Source organism: Mesoplodon bidens (genome assembly GCF_964165515.1).
Source record: "Mesoplodon bidens genome assembly, chromosome: X".
NCBI lineage: Eukaryota > Metazoa > Chordata > Mammalia > Artiodactyla > Ziphiidae > Mesoplodon > Mesoplodon bidens.
The window spans coordinates 114,621,279-114,644,630 of NC_138163.1; the positions used below are offsets into that span (position 1 = coordinate 114,621,279).

The 23,352-nt window shown below is 37.4% G+C and overlaps 1 protein-coding gene across 1 annotated transcript in view; it reads right to left on the reverse strand.

The window, feature by feature from the left end:
* Nucleotides 1–23,352, reverse strand: part of IL1RAPL1 (interleukin 1 receptor accessory protein like 1) — a gene marked incomplete at both ends in the record, with an annotated part of 1,089,842 nt that overhangs the window by 18,216 nt on the left and 1,048,274 nt on the right. The window lies entirely within an intron of this gene.

A 23,352-nucleotide genomic window follows, 5' to 3' on the forward strand; every position in this document is an offset into this window, starting at 1 on the left:
TTGTTGTGTGAGAAAAGAAATAAAAAAATAATGGAGAATGCTTAACTTCTACTCTCAAACACTGCTAGCAGAAGTGCCCAATGGTACTACTATATATTAGAAAATTTTGAGTAGCTGCTAATGAAGTTAAATATGAATCTACCCTATGAACAGCAGTTACACTCCTAAGTATTTACCCAAAGGAATTATAAGCAGATATCTACAAGAAGACTTGTACAAGAATGTTCAGAGTAGTCTTATCCATAGTAACCACAGCTGGAAACTACCTAAGTGTTCATTAACAGGATATGATGAACAAACTGTTGTGTGTCCGTGTGATATAATATACTCAGCAGTAAAAAGAATGAACTACTGCAACCTACATGAATCTCACAAAATTATGTTAGGTGAAGGCCAGACACAAAATAATACCTTCCAAATAATTCTATTTAAATGAAGTACAAGAGCAGGCCAAAATAAACCTCAGGGATAGAAATCACAAGATGGATGCTTTGTGGGTGGGTGATGGGAAATTTTATTGGGAAGGGGCAAGAGGGAACATAATGGGGTAAAAAAAAAAAGACCAAAAAAAAACCCTCTGTGTCTTTTTTCAGGTGTAGATACAAGTATTGATATATAATTTTGTCAAAACTCATTGAACTAAACACTTATGATCTATGTGTTTTATCTTATGTTAATTGTACTTCAATTCTTTAGAAATTTGATTTTTTTTTTAAAAAAAGAGTCATTATAAGTTCTAACCCAAGGGCTATGTGGGAAGAAGCTGTAAGGAGAGCTGGGAGTCAGGACAGCTGCTTTGCTCTAGATAAGTGCCCAGGCAGAGAATGGTTCTTTCATGGTGCCCCTAAGCACATCCTTTGATTCTGGAACCATGGCACTGGGCCTGGGCATCTAGCATGCCTTACACACCCATATCTCGTTGAATAGCTTTTAGAACAATCAAAAACTATGCCTGAAATATAATTCTATTAATCCAGTAAGCAGCATTCTCATTTTCTTCAAATGCTATTTGTAACACTGGTCTCAACACACATTTTTTTTAACTTCTAAAAACTGAATATGTGTAAGAGAAAAATTTTATGACAATAAGTCTTTTTTGTTTTCAGAGAAGTAGTTGCCCAAATGTGAATTATTCCCATTGCTAGATGTCATGAGCCACTCAAAAAACTGTATATACTACCTTGAATACACTATTTATTAGGCTAACCAATAATACTGTCTAAATGTAATGAGAAAAAGAGAGCAGGGTTGATGAGGCTTAGCAATTACAGAAATGGTCTTGTGTCACATGAATACCTCCTTTAAGGTACAAATATATGAAAACTTACATATACCTAGAGTGTGAGCAATAAAGCTAGAAAAATTCTTCTGAGCCATATGATAGTCATTTTCTTAATACTAGGGATACCCAAAACTAGGCCAAGAAACAGCATTTACAAAGAGCTAACTTATTCTGAGATCTTGACAGTATCTCAGATTTCCCCCAGAAACCTCTGTAGTATTACATGGAGAAGCACGGTGTGCTTATAACAAACTTGTAAGTTGGAAAAGAAATGTGTCTTTCCCCACAGTCCACACAATAGTGCTTGCTCCTCAGTTAGTACGTTATTTTTATAGCGTAAAGACTAATACACCTGCCTTCATATTATAAATGTGAGCAGGTTAAAAATTTTTCCATTGAAATTTTTTCCACTGGTTTATATAGCATGTGTAAGTTCTCCCAAAGAAAATGGTGTATTAGATTCAGTTTCCACATTCTTTTGCTCCAAGCTGGACACATTCATTAATACGAGTGCCAGCCATTATTGCTTATACATTAGGTCAGGACAAAATTACTAGGGGTTAAATTCTGTTACTGTTAAAAGAAATGATTGGGGCTCACTGCTGTATTTTATCTTTACATTACAATGTGAATGGTGTTGCACCAGCAAATGTCATTTCCTTTTGAAATGGGATCTGCCTTTCAGCTCAAGTTCAAGCTGCCTGGAGTGGCAGCATTTAAAAAATAAAAAGATTCCATTTCAGCACAATTCAACATCAGAGGATGGAAAGAGAAAGTGCAAACCTTTAAAAATCTGTTTAGCCTTTGTGTTATTTTGTTAAAATGATAGACTCTGCCCCCTTTAAGGGACTGAGACTGAATATTGAAAATTGTAAAGCAAAATCGCTAGGCAAAACCTAAGGGAAACCGGCATTTGGTTAAACACAACAAATGAACAAGTGCCAAAGAGTTACATTTAAGGGCACAGGCAGTCATTTAGTTACAGGCAATTAACAATAGTCCGTGGAAAGCTCCAGTATGGGCTAAGGGAAAACACATTGATTATTGCTGCAGTAGTAGACTGCTTTCGGAATAAATTGCTTCAATTTAAAACTAGATTTGCTACAAGCATTTTGAGCAATGACTACAATTTTTTCTTATCAAGACAGTTGGACCAAGCAACCCTTTAAAAGAAACAGCTAATTAAAATAAAGTGCATGCCATCCCCTAGTATATTGGATTACACTGCAAATAATAAATGCATTTGGTTTACACTAATCTTGCTGCAATTACCTAGTATAGTTTGGAATCCTATTTTTTTTTAATTGGCTTGTACTTAGTGTTATTGTTTGCAAACTTTTTCTGCTAGGTATCTTTGAAGAGGTAAAGATGTTAACAGAGTTAAATCAAAGTTTATATGTAATTGTGTTTTTAAAATTTTTTTAAAATTATTTATTTATTAATTTGGCTGCACCAGGTCTTAGTTGCGGCAGGTGGAATCTTTTAGTTGTGGCACGTGGGATCTAGTTCCCTGACCAGGGATCAAACCTGGTCCCCCTGCATTGGGAGCACGGAGACTTAACCGCTGGACCACCAGGGAAATCCCTATATGTAATTTTGAACTCTTCACTTGGAGTATTCATTTTGTATCTCTGTCTATATTTATATATATAATCTTGTTGAAAGTATAACTGAAGACTTTAGGTGGCTTATTCTTATATAGTTCATCCTAAAATTGCCTCATTCATTACATAAAGTCCTCTGAAATGCTCTTCCCTGATTTATATGCAGTAAAATGCAAGTTTGTGGGGGAAATGCATGATAGATAATATAATGATCCCAGTTTATTCATTAGCGTCACCAAGTACATTTCTTCTTCTTTCACTGTGTTATAAAGAGCTAAACTTTATAAGGATTTATCCAACCACATAAATTCATATGCATATTTATTTCTCTGGAGCAGTATAACTTATTTGTTTCTGGCAGGAGGATAATTATGCTCAGCCTACAAAGATATTCAACTCAATTCTACAATACATCAATGCAATTTAGAAGCAGTTACAATGGTTTTTTTTGGTAACACATTAAGAAGCTGAATTGCTATTCACATAATAGCAAGAAAATGTTTTCAGAAGGTATAAACTGGTATGTAAAGATAGTAGTTTTGCTCTTGCAAAAGTGCTTTTTGGAACAAGGAAAGGTATACATAATAATAATAAATGAAAGTGGTCTCTGAATTTAACAACGTGATCTGTGCAACCAAACATTTGGGCAAAAGGTTACCTTCCAAGTAGTACATTTTGCAGTTTTGGAAAGAGGTTTTCAGCCAAAGTATCAAATTAACTTTAACTTACTGTCAATTAAGAATGCAAATATGGTGGATGAATCTAGAGACTGTCATACAGAGTGAAGTAAGTCAGAAAGAGAAAAACAAATACCATATATTAATGCATATATGTGGAACCTAGAAAAATGGTACAGATGACCCGGTTTGCAGGGTAGAAATTGAGACACAGATGTATAGAACAAATGTATGGACACCAAGGGGTGAAAGCGGCAGAGGCAGGGGTGGTGGTGTGATGAATTGGGAGATTGGGATTGATATATATACACTAATATGTATAAAACGTATAACTAATAAGAACCTGCTGTATAAAAAAATAAATAAAATAAAATTCAAAAAAAAATAAAAGAATGCAAATATGGTATTGGCTGGGACCCATGATTAGGGCCTAGTTAGACTAAGCTCCCATAAGCCGATGGATCTGAAATGTTACACATTAATAAACTATTAAAACAAAAAATTAAATGAAAGACTAGATGGAAAAAATGCATCATTCTTTATACAGTTAGCTAGAGCCCACCCTTGGAATGTCTTTTTTCTCTCCCCAACCAGATAGGAAGGGTGCTAAGTTTTGTTTTATATTTTTTTCTATGAAGTAGGGAATATTCATAAATGGTATTTTTTTTTTTAATTTGGCTGCACTGGGTCTTAGTTGGGGCAGGCGAGCTCCTTAGTTGCGGCTCGCTGGCTCCTTAGTTGTGGCACGGGGGCTCCCTAGTTGCGGCATGTGGGCTCCTAGTTGTGGCACATGGGATACTTAGTTGTGACATGCGAACTCTTAGTTGTGGCGTGCATGTGGGATCTAGTTCCCTGACCAGGGATCGAAACTGGGCCCCCTGCATTGGGAGTGTGGAGTCTTAACCACTGTGCCACCAGGGAAGTCCCAAGTGGCATGTATTAAAAGACAATTTAAAATAAGTAATGACAGTAATCAAATAAAACATGAATCCATGAGTTTATATTAATTATAAACAAATAAATAAAAAGGAAAGCTCTCCTTTAGGGCAGAATGCCAATTGGCAAATACAGAAAGAATAATAGAGTTAGAAATCACCATTTTTCCACCATCCTAATAATAATTGACTCAGGCAAGAATTATCAACAGAGGTTAAAGTTAATGGGTGAAAGATTGATGAGGTAGGATATTCTTACTGTCTTAAAGTACCTCCCTACTGATTATTTATTAATGATTAAGGGAGAAATGGACACCATCTTAAGGAAGTGACCAAAATTAGCATTACCAGTAATGGGACAAATTGACATCCTGTACCTCCTGATGTAATGCATTAAGAAGGCATAATATCATTTATGCAGTATTCCAGCCACATATAGGTAAATATCCTAAAAAGGAGTAAAAAATAAAATCTGGTTTCTATTCTTTGAAAATGTCAATGCCATGAAAGACAAAGGAAGGTTGAGGAACAATCCCAGATTAAAAGAGACTAAAAAGACTTGACAACTAAGTGGATTGCATAATTCTGGATGGAAAATGTGGTAAAAGGATATTATGGGAATACCCTTTGAAATGTGAGTATAGACTATATATTAGTGAATAGCATTCTATCATTTTCAATTTTCCTAAATTTGATAAATATACTCTGGTCTTGTCAGAAAATATCCTTGTTTTTAGAAGATTCATGTTGAAGAATTTAGTCATGATGTCTGCAATTTACTCTCATGTGGTTCAGCAATAATATGTGTTCGTATACATAGTGTAGCTCTTTTTATTTACCTAACTAGATGAAGAGAGATAAGGCAAATGTGGCAAAATGTTAATAACTGGTGAATCTAGTTGGAGAGGCTATATGGAAATTATGGTAAGATCACAATAGTGCAAGTGTTATTGTAATTAGAGAATATTTTGGGTTGATTATTTTGGATTAAAGTTATTCACAGCTATTCTATTATAATCTTTGCAAAGCCTTCAGTTTAATCTTCCAAAAACATGACCTCAACTTGGAATTTTCTTCAGTAATTGTTAGCTGATTTACATTGCTCATGGGAAAAAGTCCAAACCCCTTGCGTTGGCATTCAAGGTCCTTCACTCCTTTAATTTAAGCAGCTGATTAACCTCCAGCAGGAATTATCCCTCCAATGTGAATTGAATTTGACATATGTTTTCCCAATTCTGTACCAACCTAGAACTTCTTTCCATTTATCAAAACCCTACCAATCCTGCAAGGCAAGGCTAAGATGTGTACTTTCAGTGAAGCTTTTCCAACTAAAAGCAATTTGTCTCCTTAGAACCTGTATCTTCTGTAGCTTTTTTGATGACTTACCATACTGTATTATACCACTTAGTGTTGTTCATGGTTTTACATGATAAACAATTGCTTTACCTTAGGGCCTCCCACTTTGCTTCTTCAAGTCTTTGTTCATAGAACACTTTTGCAACTCGGTCCACTGACCACTCATTCCAAGTCACAAACCTGTGGCTGTATCCACTTTCCTTTCTCTATTTTTCACTATAGCATTTATCATTATAGAACACAGTATTTAATTTTCTTATTAATATATTTATTATCTATTGTCTATCTCCTCCCACTGGAACTTCAATTCCATCAGGGCAAGTTTTTTTTTGTCTATTTTGTTCATATTTTTTAACTGATTCTATCTCAAGTGCCTTGAAAACTATCTGACACATAGTAGGAGCTCAATGAATATTTGAATAAATGGATGACTGGATGATTAAGAACAAATGCACTTTTCTAATGAAAAGTTAGATTTTTGTGCATTCCCACTCTAAAATGACGAGAATACCTCTGTGAGCCATTTTTCCAGACAATGTGTCATGAGGTTGAAGCAACTGATGGGGTATAATTATTAATACACAGTCTATTAGTTTGATGATAAAACTTCATTCTATAGAAAAAGTCAACTTCACAGTACAGATTTAAAAGGATTCTTTCATCCATAAATCCAATGACAACATACATAATCTTTATAGACTTAAAGAATGAGGAAAGTATTGTTTTACATCTTTGATATTATTATTCATTTTTGTCTTTTTACTCACTCATTCACTTTCTTTTTGTTTTTTAAGTGCATTAAATGTACCAGGTGTAATGCTTTGGGTTCTAGTGATAAAATGATGGATGGAAATGCTCCTTGCCTTAAAGGAGCTGATGTGTAGTTGTAGAGTCAGGCATGCAAGGAAATATTTAAAAACAAAATAATAAGAGCTATTATTTATTGTGCACCTAAGTGTCACTCTGCTAGGCCTTTTATATGGGTGTAAGAAATGCTCTACTATAAGAATAATACCCAAGGACCGGGTGAGCAACTCACTCAGGGTGTTTGTCTGTGTGAGTATTTGTGTTTCTGTTGGGGGATCTTAGAGACAGGGATCAGACACTGTGTGGCACAGTACAGGACAGTGGCTGCAAAGGAGTTTGGCAAGTAGTTTGGTGTGGAGTACGGGGAAAGCAAGTGTATGGTGTGATGGGTGATGGTAGGCAAATTCACGCTCTGATTTCTCAGCTAGAATATATTTATCTTTTTTTTTTCTTTTCCAAGCAGCTAGCATGCACCTTGAAAATAAATATTTGTTTGAAGGATTCATGGTATCAGTTAAGTCAGGTTTCTTAAAATTAGGTCAGAAAAATAGGACAATGATTCTCCCTAGTGGAAAATTGACATGTATTTTCAAAATGTACCATGTGGTATTACTAACACAGACAGAGCTTTATCTCTGAAAACATTTCCCCTTTGGATTCTGAAAGCAATGTTTGAAATAGGTCTATCCAAAGACCATAATGTGGGCTGTACACAGACTATTATGTATTTGCACACACAGACACATACAAAGTATTCAGATGGGGCCTCCTTCATCTTAGATCTCATACAACTTAGCATGATGGGGAGAAGCCAGACAAAGGAAGATACTGCTATAATAAACAACTAAATGGGCCTCGGGTGACCAGTGTAGAAGACAGGGCCATTGTATATCAAGGTGTCAAACCTCACTGATGCCTAAAAGAAAACCTCTTAGAAGAAAAATTATTTGTTTTACCTCTACTAGGGATTTCCTTTTCAACATGTCATACAAATAGACAGTCACAGATGGAATGTTACAAAACGTCTCTGGAGAGAAAATTGTCAGAGTGAAGGTGGCATTGCCATTTTACTCCTTTTTGTTAAGGGATGCAGTGTTTACCCTAAAAGCAATCCTCCACCAGAGGATATATAGTCACAGTTAAAAGAATTTGGTCTTCCACTGGGAATGCTTTGGACTGGCCAAAGAACCCAGAACATCTGGACTGCTTAGATAACCAATAGAAGGAACCATGCTCTCGACAGAAACACTGAACACTTCTAAAAAAATCGTATGATGACTTGTAGTATAGTCAGTATATTCAGTTGTTAAAAATCGATTTATAAAATATTTTACACATGTAAAAACGGAGTTATTGCAATATACAGAATGGGATGCTTTGATAAATGTTAGAGTTTTATTATTATTATAATTTTCTTCCTTTAAGATTTTAACTTATTTCATAATTACTGAAAGCATTAGAATAAAACGTGTTCAGCAAAAGCTGTTTCTCTCATGACACAAGTTTCATTCAAAATCTTGGTGATTCCACAGAGCTAGAGACTATTAAGGCAAAAACAATAACAAAACCGCATGCTGGTTCATTTCCCTCAAAGGACGTAACAGAAAAATCCATTTCTTATCCCTGTTGAATCATTTTTGATCACTCTCTGTTTTCTGAAAATGTAAAAATGTTGAGGAAAATAGTGGTAAGTTTGCCTTCCTTTCTCATTTTGTAAAGAGATACTCGTCAATAATTTATCAACATTTTAAGTTTTTTTCTTTTTCTCCCATCAACCCTCTAAGAAGGAATAGGCATGCTTTGGGAACTACCAATAGCAGAACCTACCATTCCTTGATTCCTCTTAAGGGAAAAGTAAAAAGTTCCTTAAGCCACGACAAAGTTGAGAATAAAGTGGGTGGCTCATATGTTTTAGTGGCCTGTGTCGTCAGGATATATGAAAAGCCTGTCCTCAATAATGAATTCTCTTTTACCAAAACAGCGATAACACTGCCCTGCTTCACAAAGAGTAAGGCATTATCTTATTGTCTCACTCTATGTATTGATTTTTGGTGTGTGAAAATTAGCAGTGGTTTGAGAAAATGCAAAAGTCAAGGTGTCCCCTAACATGCAATGTTTTCTAATACAGAGAGATATAAAGTGGAAGCAAGAATACATTCAAGGAAACAGATTTTTTTTTTTTTTTTTTGGCGGTACGCGGGCCTCTCACTGTTGTGGCCTCTCCCGTTGTGGAGCACAGGCTCCGGACGTGCAGGCTCAGCGGCCATGGCTCACGGGCCCAGCCGCCCCGCGGCATGTGGGATCTTCCCGGACCGGGGCACGAACCCGTGTCCCCTGCATCAGCAGGCGGACTCTCAACCACTGCGCCACCAGGGAAGCCCCAAGGAAACAGATTTTAACATACTTTTAAAATGTGGAAATAACTTGATTTTATAGCAAACAGATTAATGGTAGGTTTCCTGTAAGAATTTTAAAATTCTTCAGAGACTGCATCACAATACATTTATTTTTTCTCACCTTTTTCCCTGACTCTATAAAATGTTTACTGTAAAAATTTTGAAAATCATGTAACAATAAGAAAAAGAAATTAAAGGTCACATGGAATCAGACCCCCCTGAGATAACCACTATTACTACTTCAGTTAAAATTTTTTTTACTGCATCTCTTTCTAGTGTATTAGGTTTCAAGTGAATTTACCAGGGGCAAGTGACCTATAGTTTTAAATGCTAACACTTCAAAATAGCTTATATTTTGCCTTTTACTCTGGACAGTTTGGAATAGAGTTATCCAAGGTGGTTTATAATCTGTGTTTTGCTAAGAGCTCTTATGGTAAACTCTTTAGCCTAATTAATTTTTCATTCACCTGTCTGTTTACCCATTTCTATCTATCATTTATAGATGCCTAGTTCAGCCAGGCAAGTCTAGCAGGAATTATTTAACACCAATAGGGAGTTTTTCTCTATATAAATAATAACCATGTTTTTTTTGCAACAGTTTACAAATATTCCCTGAAAAAGCAGGTTAAAACATAGTCCCAGGGTCTTCCCCGGTGGCGCAGTGGTTGAGAATCTGCCTGCCAATGCAGGGGACACGGGTTCGAGCCCTGATCTGGGAAGATCCCACATGCCGCGGAGCAACTAGGCCCGTGAGCCACAGATACTGAGCCTGCGCGTCTGGAGCCTGTGCTCCGCAACAAGAGAGGCCGCGATAGTGAGAAGCCCCGCGCACCGCGATGAAGAGTGGCCCCCGCTTGCCGCAACTAGAGAAAGCCCTCACACAGAAACGAAGACCCAACAAAGCCCAAAATAAATAAATAAATAAATAAATAAATAAATAAATAAATAAATAAATAAATAATTTAAAAAACCCCACAATCTCATTTTAGAGAAAATATGGATTTCAAATTTCAAATTTCATTTAGTCTAATTGCATTGTTCTACAGACAAGGAAGCTAAACTGGTCTGAGAATAGTTAAAAGTTCACAGACTTTCCTGGCAGACCAGTGGTTAAGACTCCGTGGTTTTACTGCAGGGCGCGCGGGTTTGATGCCTGGTCAGGGATCTAAGATCCCACATGCCACGTGGCAAGTTGAAAATATATTTTTTAATATTATCAACTTTTATGGGACTACTGAGTTGCCACTGACATTAATCTGCACAAGATGATGGCCAATACGGAATTCTGTTGTGACATCTTTAATGTATTCCTTTTAGCTACTTTTGATAGTGATATAGTTAAATAATATAGATGTATTTGTTCACTTGGGGAGAATCAGAAATGCACCTAAGCAGTTGTGAGTCATTACCCTGAAATGGTGAAGTAGTATAAATGAGTTTTCAAGTCATATTCACTTTATATTTCATACTAGAATTAGAATTCCAAACTGATTTAAGTCAGGCAATTTAAGTATCATTCTTTAGCTTTTGATAATGGCCTCTTCCATTTTAGTTTCCATGAATTTGGTAACCACTACCAGTCAGTACTTTGATCTGCCATAGCATATCTTAAGGAATTATAATTCCTATTCTGCAGTTACAGGAACTTATCTAAAGATCTGAGTCAACTTTACAAACACTTAAAACTATAAGAAAATTCCTGGGAAGAGCAACTGTTTCATTTCACTTTCAAGATTTGCAAAATGAGGTACAATGACTCAAAACTCTGAGAACCTATAAAATCTGATGAATGGGCTAATATATACTATTAGTCACCTGGAGTTTAATATGTTCTTACAAGATTACTGCACTGTGGCTTAAGGACAATTAGTTAACAAATGATAAAAATGAACAACAATGACATAAAGAGACTTGCTTTAGGTCACACACAAGTGAAAAGTCAAAAACAAACACTCTCAGCTTCCCTGGTGGCACAGTGGTTGAGAGTCCACCTGCCAATGCAGGGGACACGGGTTCGTGCCCCGGTCCGGGAAGATCCCACATGCCGCGGAGCAGCTGGGCCCATGAGCCATGGCCGCTGAGCCTGCACGTCCGGAGCCTGTGCTCCACAACGGGAGAGGCCACAACAGTGAGAGGCCCGCATACCGCAAAAAAAAAAAAAAACCCAAAAAAACCAAACCACTCTCAAGTAACTGTCCATTTCTTCATCCCTGTTCACAATTTTTCAGTCAATCCTCATTCATATCAAATTCTAATTCATGGTAATGATTCTTGGGTGATCTTTAAAATGACCTTTTTGTGCTTTCTTAAATATACCGCTGGATTTCTTTTTGTGAAGTACAAACAAAATCTATTTTAATAGCATTTAAATGTCCATCTTTAATTTAGAGAAATCAACCTCCAGATATATCATCCTTCATAGAACACATGCTAAAAATAGTATATGTGCCCTAAAAGTAGAGACTAATAGCTAACATATTTGTTACAGATGGCAAATGTAATTCTCAGCACTAAAATCTAATACAAGTTACCATGGAAATTTATTGGAAATCAACACGTTTTTTTCCTACTATATGACCTGAGAGAGTAGTTAGCATTTTTTTATGTGTCACGTCTAACTTCTCACTTTACTGACCTGGTTGTCAAAGTTCGATATACAGGGAACTGCTTATTAAAAGTTATACCTTGCATTTTTGACCCAGTTGTGCCATTTCTTAACTGAGTGCAGGAATTCACAGCCATAAAAATGCACAGCCATCTTCCTCTCCCCAACAATGTTGCTTTCATGCCCCAGGATGGTGACAGACATCCCTCTGGCAGCAGTGACTCAACTACTGAGGACAACTAACCCAGTGCCTTGCCCAGAGCTGGGACTTAATTCATATTTAGTGAATGGGAATGATTTATTGCTTTCTCATACAACAGCATTATATGAATCATCTTTAACCAGCAGTGAAGTGAGACTTTGAGCAGGATATGAAGAACTGTCAGTCAATAGGTTGTCCTGACCCAGAAATAATGAGAGTATTAAGGTAATTCTGAGAAGTAAAAGTGAATGGTGTGTTGGTGGGTAGTGGCCATGGATATGCTATTCTGTTTGTGATCTCTGATCACATATGTGGAATTGTGCTATGTGCATGCTCAATGATATCTGTGGGCTTCTTGCAAATATCTTAAACTGAATTAGTATTTTTTAAAGTGCCTGTGTGTTACTTTCCAAGACAAAGATCTGAGTTCCAGTGAATTCCCTCTGCTCTCACTGTAGGTTTACTTGTGTTTTTTTTTTTTTTTTTTGCAGTACGCGGGCCTCTCACTGTTGTGGCCTCTCCCTTTGCGGAGCACAGGCTCCGGATGCGCAGGCCCAGCGGCCATGGCTCACGGGCCCAGCCGCTCCACGGCATGTGGGATCTTCCTGGACCGGGGCACGAACCCGTGTCCCCTGCATCGGCAGGCGGACTCTCAACCACTGCGCCACCAGGGAAGCCCTACTTGTGTTTTTATAACCTCTTTAGATGCTAGAAAGACGCCTCTAAAAAATGATTTGAACTTTTGAACACATAGGAACTGTTTATCCAGGTTCTGTTACTGTGTTATTTTTTTCTTTGCCTGTTTTGCGATCATATCATTGACCAATAATATGTGGAGGTTCAATCTTCATACTGTCTACCCTTCCTTACTACACATAATTGAGATTTAGCTGAATACAAGTGTTTAAAACAGGAAATTAGCAGTATTTACTGCCCATCATATATCTTGTTCCTCCTTGGGAACTGCTATTTGCACAGGCTGAACACTGTATACAGCCTATTTGCATAGACTGAAATATATGTATATATCCATATATAGGTTGTTGAGAAATCCCTAAGTGGATTTCCTTTTTTTTTTTTCTTTTTGCGGTATGCGGGCCTCTCACTGTTGTGGCCTCTCCCGTTGCGGAGCACAGGCTCCGGACGCGCAGGCCCAGAGGCCATGGCTCACGGGCCCAGCCGCTCCGCGGCATATGGGATCCTCCCAGACCGGGGCACGAACCCGTATCCCCTGCATCGGCAGGCGGACTCCCAACCACTGCGCCACCAGGGAGGCCCGGATTTCCTTTTTAAAGAGGGATATGGAGGAACTGTGTCCAACAATGAATGCCCTCTTCACTTAAGAGGTTAATTATTTAATACTTGAAGACAGTGCTCTTTCAGACATCTCTCTGAGTAGCAAATGTGTTCTATAAAGCACAATTTCATTGAATACATGAGGCAAGTAACCTCATTAAGACTAGATGTGAGGGCAACGTACAAACGTTCAAACAGATTCAAAGGTCTTGACCACGTAAAAAGAATGAGGCAATTAGTTAGAATTAGTCCCAGTGACTGGCTATACCCCTTTCATTCCTCTGTGATGGCAACAGTGAACTCAAGAGAGCTAGTTGCTTTTCACCTGTTAGATTCTACCTAGTTTATTAGAGTACCTATTGCCTAGGCAAAGACCTTGGTATGCCAACTGTGGTCCACAGACCAGCAGCATCAAGAAACTTGTTTGAAATTCAAATCTTGAGTTCATCTCAGACTAATGATTTTTTTGCTGCACCATGCGACATGTGGGATCTTAGTTCCCCAACCAGGGATCGAACCCGTGTCCCCTGCAGTGGAAGTGCAGAATCTTAACCGCTGGACCACCAGGGAAGTCCCAGACAAGTGATTTTGAATCACTTTTTAACAAGCTTCCTAGGTGATTTCTGTGTACTGTAAAGATTGTGATAACAACCACAATAGAAGATGGTAAAGCACTGCTCTAGCGACTTCGGGTTGACTTTCCAAGAGTGGTGTAGGGGAGCAAATTATGCCACCCCAAAATGTGTCTCTTTGGTATGAGGATCAAGTTAGTCTGGTTATTTTTAAGAAATAGAAACTCAGGAAGTTTTTCTTTTTACCTCTGTCTTAGTTGCCTAAAATAATTTAAATAAAGGACCTGTTCCCAGAATAGAGCTATCACCAGAGATACCTGCAAAGATCGTGGGCAAGGGTGTGGTGAGGTAGACCCAGCTTGCCTTTAGGACCACTGGGAATATTCTCTCTGGTGTGTACATTACAGATAGGGTTATTTTTATATCTCTAGATGGTCATGCCATAATTAATTTGTAAAAGAGCTCTATTTACTAAGCTTAAAGTAAGTGCTTACATAAATTATTTCTAAATGTCATAAGAATTAACGCAAATGTTTTTAAGTTCATGTGATCTATGATTAATCTTTAGTCAATAAAAGCAAATTTAAAGTTATTGGTTTAGGGGCTTCCCTGGTGGCGCAGTGGTTGAGAGTCCGCCTGCCGATGCAGGGGACACGGGTTCGTGCCCCGGTCCGGGAAGATCCCGCATGCCGCGGAGCGGCTGGGCCCGTGAGCCATGGCCGCTGAGCCTGTGCATCCGGAGCCTGTGCTCCGCAACGGGAGAGGCCACAGCAGTGAGAGGCCCGCGTAACGCAAAAAAAAATAAAAAATAAATAAAATAAAATAAAGTTATTGGTTTAATTAAAACAGGTGTATCTTTAGAGTTAGCAGCATTCAGTACAACACTTTTAATCTACCTAGGTTTACTAAAAGTCAAATAGTTAGGTTAAAAGTCATGTTATCTCTGTTACAAAATTTGTCAACAAGAAAAATAAGATGGCTAACTGCTTTAATGTCTCATAAAATCTTCAGGGGTAATCTAAGTGTGATTATTAAAAACAAATGTATTAAATAGATGTAAATGAGATAAGAGTTTTCAGGTGAACTTTTTAAAACAATGATTGTTTACTTAAATAGTTCCCCAAATCATTTTGGTAACTTAACACCCTTAGGGTTTTGCAAGATCAAATTAAATGGAAATTCATTAAATATCTAGATCATTTCCAAATAAGATAAAATAATAAAACATTAATTATTAAACATAGTCTTATCTACTTTTGACTTCCTATTGCAGAGAAACTAAAGATGAATTTCAGTCTTTTAGTAACCATGTCTTGTGCCACATTGAAAGATTGCACTATTTAAAAGGGCACATATTTCTAGAAATTATAAAAGGTATTTATAGGCACAATATTGTAAATCAACTATACTTCAATAAAAAATAAAAAAATTAAGAGCTGAAATTAAAAAAAAGTGTATTTATAAATTCTCCACACCACAAAATGCTAATGTAGTTCACAATTATTTCTTTGTTTTCGCTAGAAATTAAGGTTTCTAATTATTACATGTGATTAAGGATACTAGAGATAATAAGGGAAACAATTCTGTATGCAAGGGAAGTAAAATGTATTTTTGGGTAAGAAAAGGCATGAGATAATGGAGATGCATTTTTGTTGAGAGAAATAAAAGTGATTTTTGTCCTAGAGCTGATTATTTCAAACTGGGAAAGAGAAAAAGGGGCAAACTAAAGTGGACATAGAAAGTTGTGGAAGTTTTGTGAAAAAGGGATCTTGGGAAAGAAATTTTATGTGTGATCAAGCTGGCTAAGATTGGGATAAATTTAATTATGTGAATAAATTTCAGTATCAAAGGTACACTTGTATAAAATTAGAATTTGGTTTTGCTTTCTGTTAAAAGCACAAAGGTTTTTTTTAGATTATTGTTCTGCTCTTAATAAGCAATTGTAAACAAAGATTTTCTTTATCATTAATGGCATCTGTCTAGAAAAACAAAAATTCTGTTTTATCTTTATCAGGTCTTTGACTATTTAGGAAAAAAAACCCGAGTCTCTTCAAATATTATAAGAGCTAAGTTTTTTTACAACTATTTAACTTTCTGTATTTGCCTGTGAAGTCTTAGTCATTTTGATTAAGTGGATAACTAAGTATTGTTTCGTAGTGACCTATGATCCTATTTGACAAGTGTTTTAAAATTTTTTGATATTTTTGACAAACTTCCCCCAAGTCAAATTCTGATGAAGTCTTATTGACCTGGAAATAATTTGGGGGTTTTCCAAAAGGCCCCTGGAATACCTCAAAATATTTGCTTTCTCTCCTTATAAAAGAGAGATATTAAACTAATTAGGCTTATTGGGCATGCTAAATGATATGGGGAGCATTGTCAAATAAGTGATGATAAATGTTCTTAGGTTATATTATTTGGGTAAATGTTATTAATATAAATGTTCTAGAGATTATATAAAATTCCTAAAATTCAGATATTTCCTGGTACAATGTTATTAGCCATAATTCTAGTTATTATCTTAAAACTTTGTGTCACAGAAATAATAAAATTTCCTTTTCAATTGCACTACAGTGAATCAGATCTTTAACCATGCCATTTTAAGACTTTTGTCATTTATAGACAATTATTGTTTTACTCTGATGCTTTTGCAAACAAAACAAAAACTTCAACTTCAAGAAGATCCACAGAAAGGACTTTTTGACAATGTATCTTTCTGATAACTTTCAGATGATACCACTGAATTGGGTAAGAAATTACAGAACTCTAATAGAAAAACTGATGGCTTCACAAAACTGCTAACAAAAGATAAGAGCAACAAGAATTAATCACATGGGACTGAATAAACTGATGAATATGATTATAATTGTATGACTTTTTGTCTGAACTATAACTACCTTTTTAATCTTTGTTTTTCAGATATTAGAAAACCTTTAATCTTACACTATGACTTAACAGCAATTCAGTAAATTATATCTTTATAAGCAGAACTGAAACATTTATATTTTTCTCCCTACCTGATCCCTCCAGAATTCAGAAACTCATGGTGAATACTCTTATTTTCAGGGCATTATAGTTATATTTACATAAGTCCAATAAGAATCTGTCCTCCTTGGAACAGGACACAATTGGAAACTTGTTATATTACCAAGGTTTTCACTGGAATGTCTTATTTGAGAGAGACATGCATAGACTCAGATATGACCAGACAGCTTTAAGGAACTAAGGTTGACTTTATGGAGCCAAGAAGGCCCTTTGGAAAAACAGCCTGGCACCTTGCTTACAGGGTTCCCGGCAGCCTTAGCAGGGGAGTAAGGAAGGGCACTTCCTGGCAGGTGCAGGAACCTCAGGATATTTTGGGGACCTCAGAAAGAGAGGAATTCACCCAAAGCTACAGGTATTACAGACAAGCATGATGGCAAGTGTTTGGCTTGGCTTCCTCGCCTCGAGGGGCATTTAAAAGTTCAATCTGGAGATTCCTTCTTGAACTTTAACCATCCCATACATCACATTTATGTGATGATGTACAAGTTAAAGATATAAGAGAGAAGTACAAATTAAAGATCTTTATTAAGAATTGAACATTTAGTTAGGAAAACAAACAAAATAAAGGACTTCTAATGACTATGCCCATATATAAATGAAATACTAAGAGCTCTGGCCCACATGATTAACAGGAATGATAAAAACTGAAGGGCTTATCATTCTTGGCTCTCAATATGGGTGTTGTCCCGGATCATTCCCTTGTTATTTATTAATTGAGAAATAAGGTAATCATCAGCTAAGAGTGGTCCTTTTCTTTCCTAACAAAGATGCTGCTTGGATATTCCAATTCACACTTAGGAAAACAATAACCAAAAGGACTGAAAGGCAAAACTATGCTACATAAGAAATATCCCTGCTGTAGCTGATCAAGAAAAACTGGGATCAACAGACCTTTGAAAAGATATTCCACTGTTGAGGCAAAAATAACTTGGAGTTAACCTCACTTAAATCATATATTCTGTATCTGAGGAAATAGCTCAAAAGTTTAGTTTTCATGCCTGTAATTTTGGTGGCAGTCAAATAATCTTGTTGCAATGTCCATATCAAGAAACTCAAAGGTACAAAATCACTAGTACCAGACAATTTGTGCTCTTGGCATTCATAATAGCCTCCAATGTGGTTTTTATTTATTTGTTTTGATGTTAGTTGCCAAGAAAAAAAAGAATTGAGGTCAGATTAAATGTCTTACATAACTGAGGAGCAGAGAAGCAAGAAAAATGTTACAGGATAGAATAAAACTTTGACTTCAAAATGTCAGATCTTATCCAAAGAGAGAATTTGTTAAACCTGATGGCTCTGATTTGGAGATGCTGCAGCAACATAACGAAAGTTCTTTAATATTTTGGCATTGCATACGCAAAGAAGAGGGACAGAATATACCCTCCGAAAATACGCCTCTTTGATATAAACATTATTTAAGGCTGATTATTTTTAAGAGACAGCAGACACAGGAGAAGCTCTAAAAACCGAGTAGAAGTTATTCTTTGTAAGAGATATTTACATTTATAAAAGAAATCCTCATTTGTAAGGGTGTTTCCCTTGCTGTACCAGGAAGAGGATGACTCTGAATCTCCAGAAACTCATCAACGGAGAAGGCAGAGAATTAAACCTGCAGAAAACCATGCCCATGGTTACTGTGCTTTTCCTGGCCACCTCCCTGCTCCCCAACACCTTCTTTTGTCTTTAGCTGGAGATGGCACTTAAGGTGCTGGCTTGGGCCACTTCAGGGAGTTACCCAGTTTTCCTGGGTTTCTCCCATGTATACAGGAGGAATATATGTTATTAAATTTATGTTTGTTTTTCTCCTGTTAATCTATCTTTTATTACATGGTGTGTCTCAGCCAAGAACCTAGAAAGATAGAGGGAAAATGATTTTTCCTCCCCCACAGTAACGACTCAGTAGAAGTGACTCTTCTGTGGATGCCTACTCAGTTTTTAATGGGTCATGGTCTTTTTAGGGAGATGCAGCCATCAAGAGATGTAGGAGGTTTTGATGTCTGGGCAAAGTTTGGCTTTTCCATATTCTGAAATCAATGGTCGAAGATGTCAAAGGATGAGCCCCGAGAGAGCTTTAAACAGTTCTATAGTCTTACTGTATCTCTCAGTAAATAAATGCACTAGGTAAATACTAACAAGGATAGGGGCACATAGTACAAAAATGATTCATTATAAGAAGGGATAAGCAGTCCACTGGGTCTCAATTCATCTGGCTTTAAAACAATGCATCCTAAATGATGTGCATGTTAATTACATTACTAAAGATATTCCGAGGACTAGGGAGTTTATAGAGCAAGTCTAATTCCCATTGATTACACTCTTTGGAGGGACAGAGGGAGGGAGGGAGAGAGAGAGGCTGCACGTGCAACAATTAAAATGGGTTTGAGGGGGAATAGAGAAAAACTAGATATTTATCATTATTAACTAGTGCTAGTCTCTGAGGTAGATACTTTGCCAGTCCCCAAACTACTTCATGATGAATGAAGTGCCATAATATTGTAATCGATGTATCTAAACATAACCATTTACAACAGGACTGTTAATGAACATTCCCTTAATGTGACAGTTTCAAAGCCAAACGTTCCCTAGAAGCACAATTCTATCAATACATTAGAAGTGCTTAATATCAATGTAATTTAAAAAGCAGATGATGGCATTTCAAATTATATTGGTTCTTATTTCCTGTTCATTTAATTTTATGAGTGCCACACACATAGTAGGTTCTTAACAATTATCATTAAATGCATGAATAAATAAATGAAGATCTCCTTTAGGACAGCACATTCAAACTAAAGTAAATCTGTTATAAAGAAAAATATAGAATCAATGGAACAAAATTGCTGGAGCTACAGCTGACCATTTTAATGAACGATGAATTAGATTTCAGGGAGCTTTTAATGGAACACGTTATTGCTGCATCCTAAATTACCCAGAACATCATGTAGTTGGAGTAGAAAAATCATGCAATAGCTGCTAACGTTTACTAGGTGATAAATATGTGTCAGACATTGTGATACATATTGATATATATTCATTTATTAAATCCTCATTGCTACTCTATATGGAAGGTACTATTATTATTCCCCTCTTACACAAGAGGAATTTGAGGCTCACAGAGAATAAGGGATTTGTCCAAGAGAGCATAGCTAGTAAGCAGAGAGTAGGTTTCATACAGACAGCCTTGCTCCAGAGTCCAAACCCTTAAACATTAAACATGTCCACACTGTGAGGTCATCAAGAATTAGAGTATGGGGCTTCCCTGGTGGCGCAGTGGTTGAGAGTCCGCCTGCCGATGCAGGGGACACGGGTTCGTGCCCCGGTCTGGGAAGATCCCACGTGCCGCGGAGCGGCTGGGCCCGTGAGCCATGGTCGCTGGGCCTGTGCGTCCGGAGCCTGTGCTCCGCAATGGGAGAGGCCACGGCAGTGAGAGGCCCACATACCGCCAAAAAAAAAAAAAAAAAAAGAAATAGAGTATGGACGAAAAACTCAGAGAATGAGTAAGAAATTTAGGACTGCCTGATCGGTGCAAGAGGGGCTAGCCCAGAGGCCAGAGCACAATGCTGCTGAGTATCCATCGGGAGAATTGTTTGTGTTAGAGAAATGGAAAACATAAAAATGAAAGGAAAATAAAAGGTCGGGGTTTTGGAGGGAAACTGAAGGCCAGTGTTGGATGTGTGGTCAAATCGGGTAGCAGCAATTAGGAATCTAAGCAAAGACATCTGGGTAAAAGATTCAGAGACATATATGGAATTCAATTCAATAGGCAATGGTGGAGACAAGAAATTGCACAGTAGTGAGTGTCGGTCTACTTTTTGCTTTGGTTCTTTTTGGAACAAGGATCTAACCCTAAAGCTTGTCAGGCCAGGGACTAGAGTGAGGAATAAGGGGCAGGGTAGTCATACACTAATATGGCCCCATGGCCCTTTATCTCTGTTTCACTGTATAACCTAGTTCTCTGTATAGCATGTGACATGATCCTAACCGTCCAAGTACCTTCCCTGGCTGCAGGAATCAACAACTCTGAATATTCTCAAGCAAGGATTTTCCTTTTCTTCTTTTTTAAAAAATTTATTTATTTTATTTTTGGCTGCATTGAGTCTTCGCTGCTGCATGCGGGCTTCCTCTAGCTGCAGTGAATGGGGGCTACTCTTCGTTGTGGTGTGCGGGCTTCTCATTGCGGTGGCTTCTCTTGTTGCAGAGCACAGGCTCTAGGCGTGCGGGCTTCAGTAGTTGTGGCACGGGGGCTCAGTAGTTGTGGCAGGGGGGCTCAGTAGTTGTGGCTTGCGGGCTCCAGAGCGCAGGCTCAGTAGCTCAGTAGTTGTGGCACATGGGCTTAGCTGTTCTGTGGCATGTGGGATCTTCCCAGACCAGGGCTCAAACCCGTGTCCCCTGCATCAGCAGGTGGATTCTTAACCGCTGCACCACCAGGGAAGCCCCTCAAGCAAGGGTTTTCTATGGTGAAATTTCCTAGTAAATTTTTAGCCGGTTTTTGTGGAATTAAGATTTTTTTTTAAGAGGAAAGGCTGGCCCAGAATCCACCCTAGCTCAATCCTAGCTAAACTATTTATTGTAGTATCCTCTTGGCATTAAGGAAGATTCATTTGATACATGAGAGTGATATCTCAAAGAATCCAAACCACCCATTGGCTGGCTCTGACATCATTTTTATTATGTCAACAATACTGAACTAAAGGTAACAGTGGAGGGAAAAATGCTTAAGTTACTTTGTCAAAGGTATGTCCTGGCAAGTGTACTTGTCAGAAGAATGGATAATTATTGACTTACAAGATCTGTATTCATCAAATGCTTTAACATATCTCTCTCTATGGAGATTTTATAAAGAAAGTCTTTGAAGGCCTGTAAGATAGTTAAGGGATTTATGAGTCAATGGCAGAAAAATATGACTCATAGTGACAGCTTCCGGTTCTTCTCTGAGCTTTAGGCTTCTGAGCAATACAGTAACTCATCTGGTCATTACATAATTGCTAGCATGACAGCAATTTAACTCCTTCAGGGACCCTATGATCAAAGACCCAAACTATCAGCTCACATGTGCTGTGTCTTGACCTTCTGAACCTTTCAGGGCTGGGGAACTTGCAGTTATGCCATCTGTTAATGAGAGTCCTTTGTTTTTCCCCGTAGATGGTTGGGATAGATCATTCCACACTGCTGCCATTGTGAATTGATGACTTATTTGCTGCAGCTCCCTTAAAAGGAAGGTGAACACTAACTTTAAGAGGGACTTTTGGAGAACATGACCTTGAAGAACTCTTTTTGGCTTCTTAATGCTTTTATTTTATTAAGCATAAAATGCTGTTGGCATAAATACATATTTGAAAACACTGTGGAAGATCTAAGTATTGAAGAGTGCTCTAACATTGTCCACTACTTTCTTCTTCATGTTTGGGGAATTAGACAGTATTGGAAAAGTTTTTTCAAACAATTTCCTTGATTCCTCAGTCATTTATTTTTGTAGTACTGGAAGCTTCTGTAGATACGGGCAACTTAACCTTAGGCCACACATGCTAAAAATAGCATGCGGCTGTGTGCCCCTTCCTGGCTGTGTGCCTGGCTGTTAGAAGAGAGCTTTAATAGTTGTATCCTCCTTGGAAACAACCCAGCTTCTGTACTTTAACTGTCACTCCTACTTTGTCCTAAAAAGAAATATATGTTGCTCAAGAGAGTAACCAGAATGGTGCAAGTATTTTATCCACATAAAAGAAGAATGAATAAAAGGAACTAAAGAAGTTGAATCTAGGGAAATGAAGGCCCAGAAGGATTATGGTGACTGTCCTCAAACTTTTGAAGGGCTATTTTGGGGAAGAGAGATTAAAAGTGGGGTCAAGGGGTAGACAGACAGAGAAATAGGAATGCTTTCTAATAGTTAGGTTTTTCCAAAGATAGAATTGGCTTCCTTGAGCAGGAATGTGATCCAGTATAAGCTGACCGATCACTGAGGAAGATGTTATGGAGTAGTTCAATTACACATTTAAATTGCTTCCAACCGTGAGAAGCTATTTCTGTCCTTATATATGTATAATATTTCTACTCTAAATCCCTTCATTGACTGAATATATGTGTTAAGCTAGAGAAACAATCATATTGCTTACTAACTGCTGCTTACCTCTTCCCTCTGTTAACATCCCCCCAAAAGTAAAGTATTTTAATATTATAGTCACCTTGACAACAGAAGTGTCTGTTTTAATAGCTTTCAGTAACATTATTCAAAGGGAATCTATTGTCCACTAAAGTGAGGGGAACAGTCTTCGGCATCCTCTTTCTTTTCCAACCTCAAAGAGTTTAGGATTAAACATGTGCTTTGAAATTAAAATCACTGTGAATTTGCTGAGTAAGAGAACATCCAGAAAGTTTTCAGTTAGCATAATGTAGAAAAAATATATTTTTCTCTGCGATGTACATGAAAAGTTTCACCAACTTAAAGGCATGGCTCAAATTTTACAGTCGTCTATAATTTCAAACAATTCAATATCTATTTATATATATTTTATCCCTGTGTGTAAGGTGTTGGGGTTGCCGTGGAATCAGATTTAGTGAATTGCTATTCATGAATAATAACT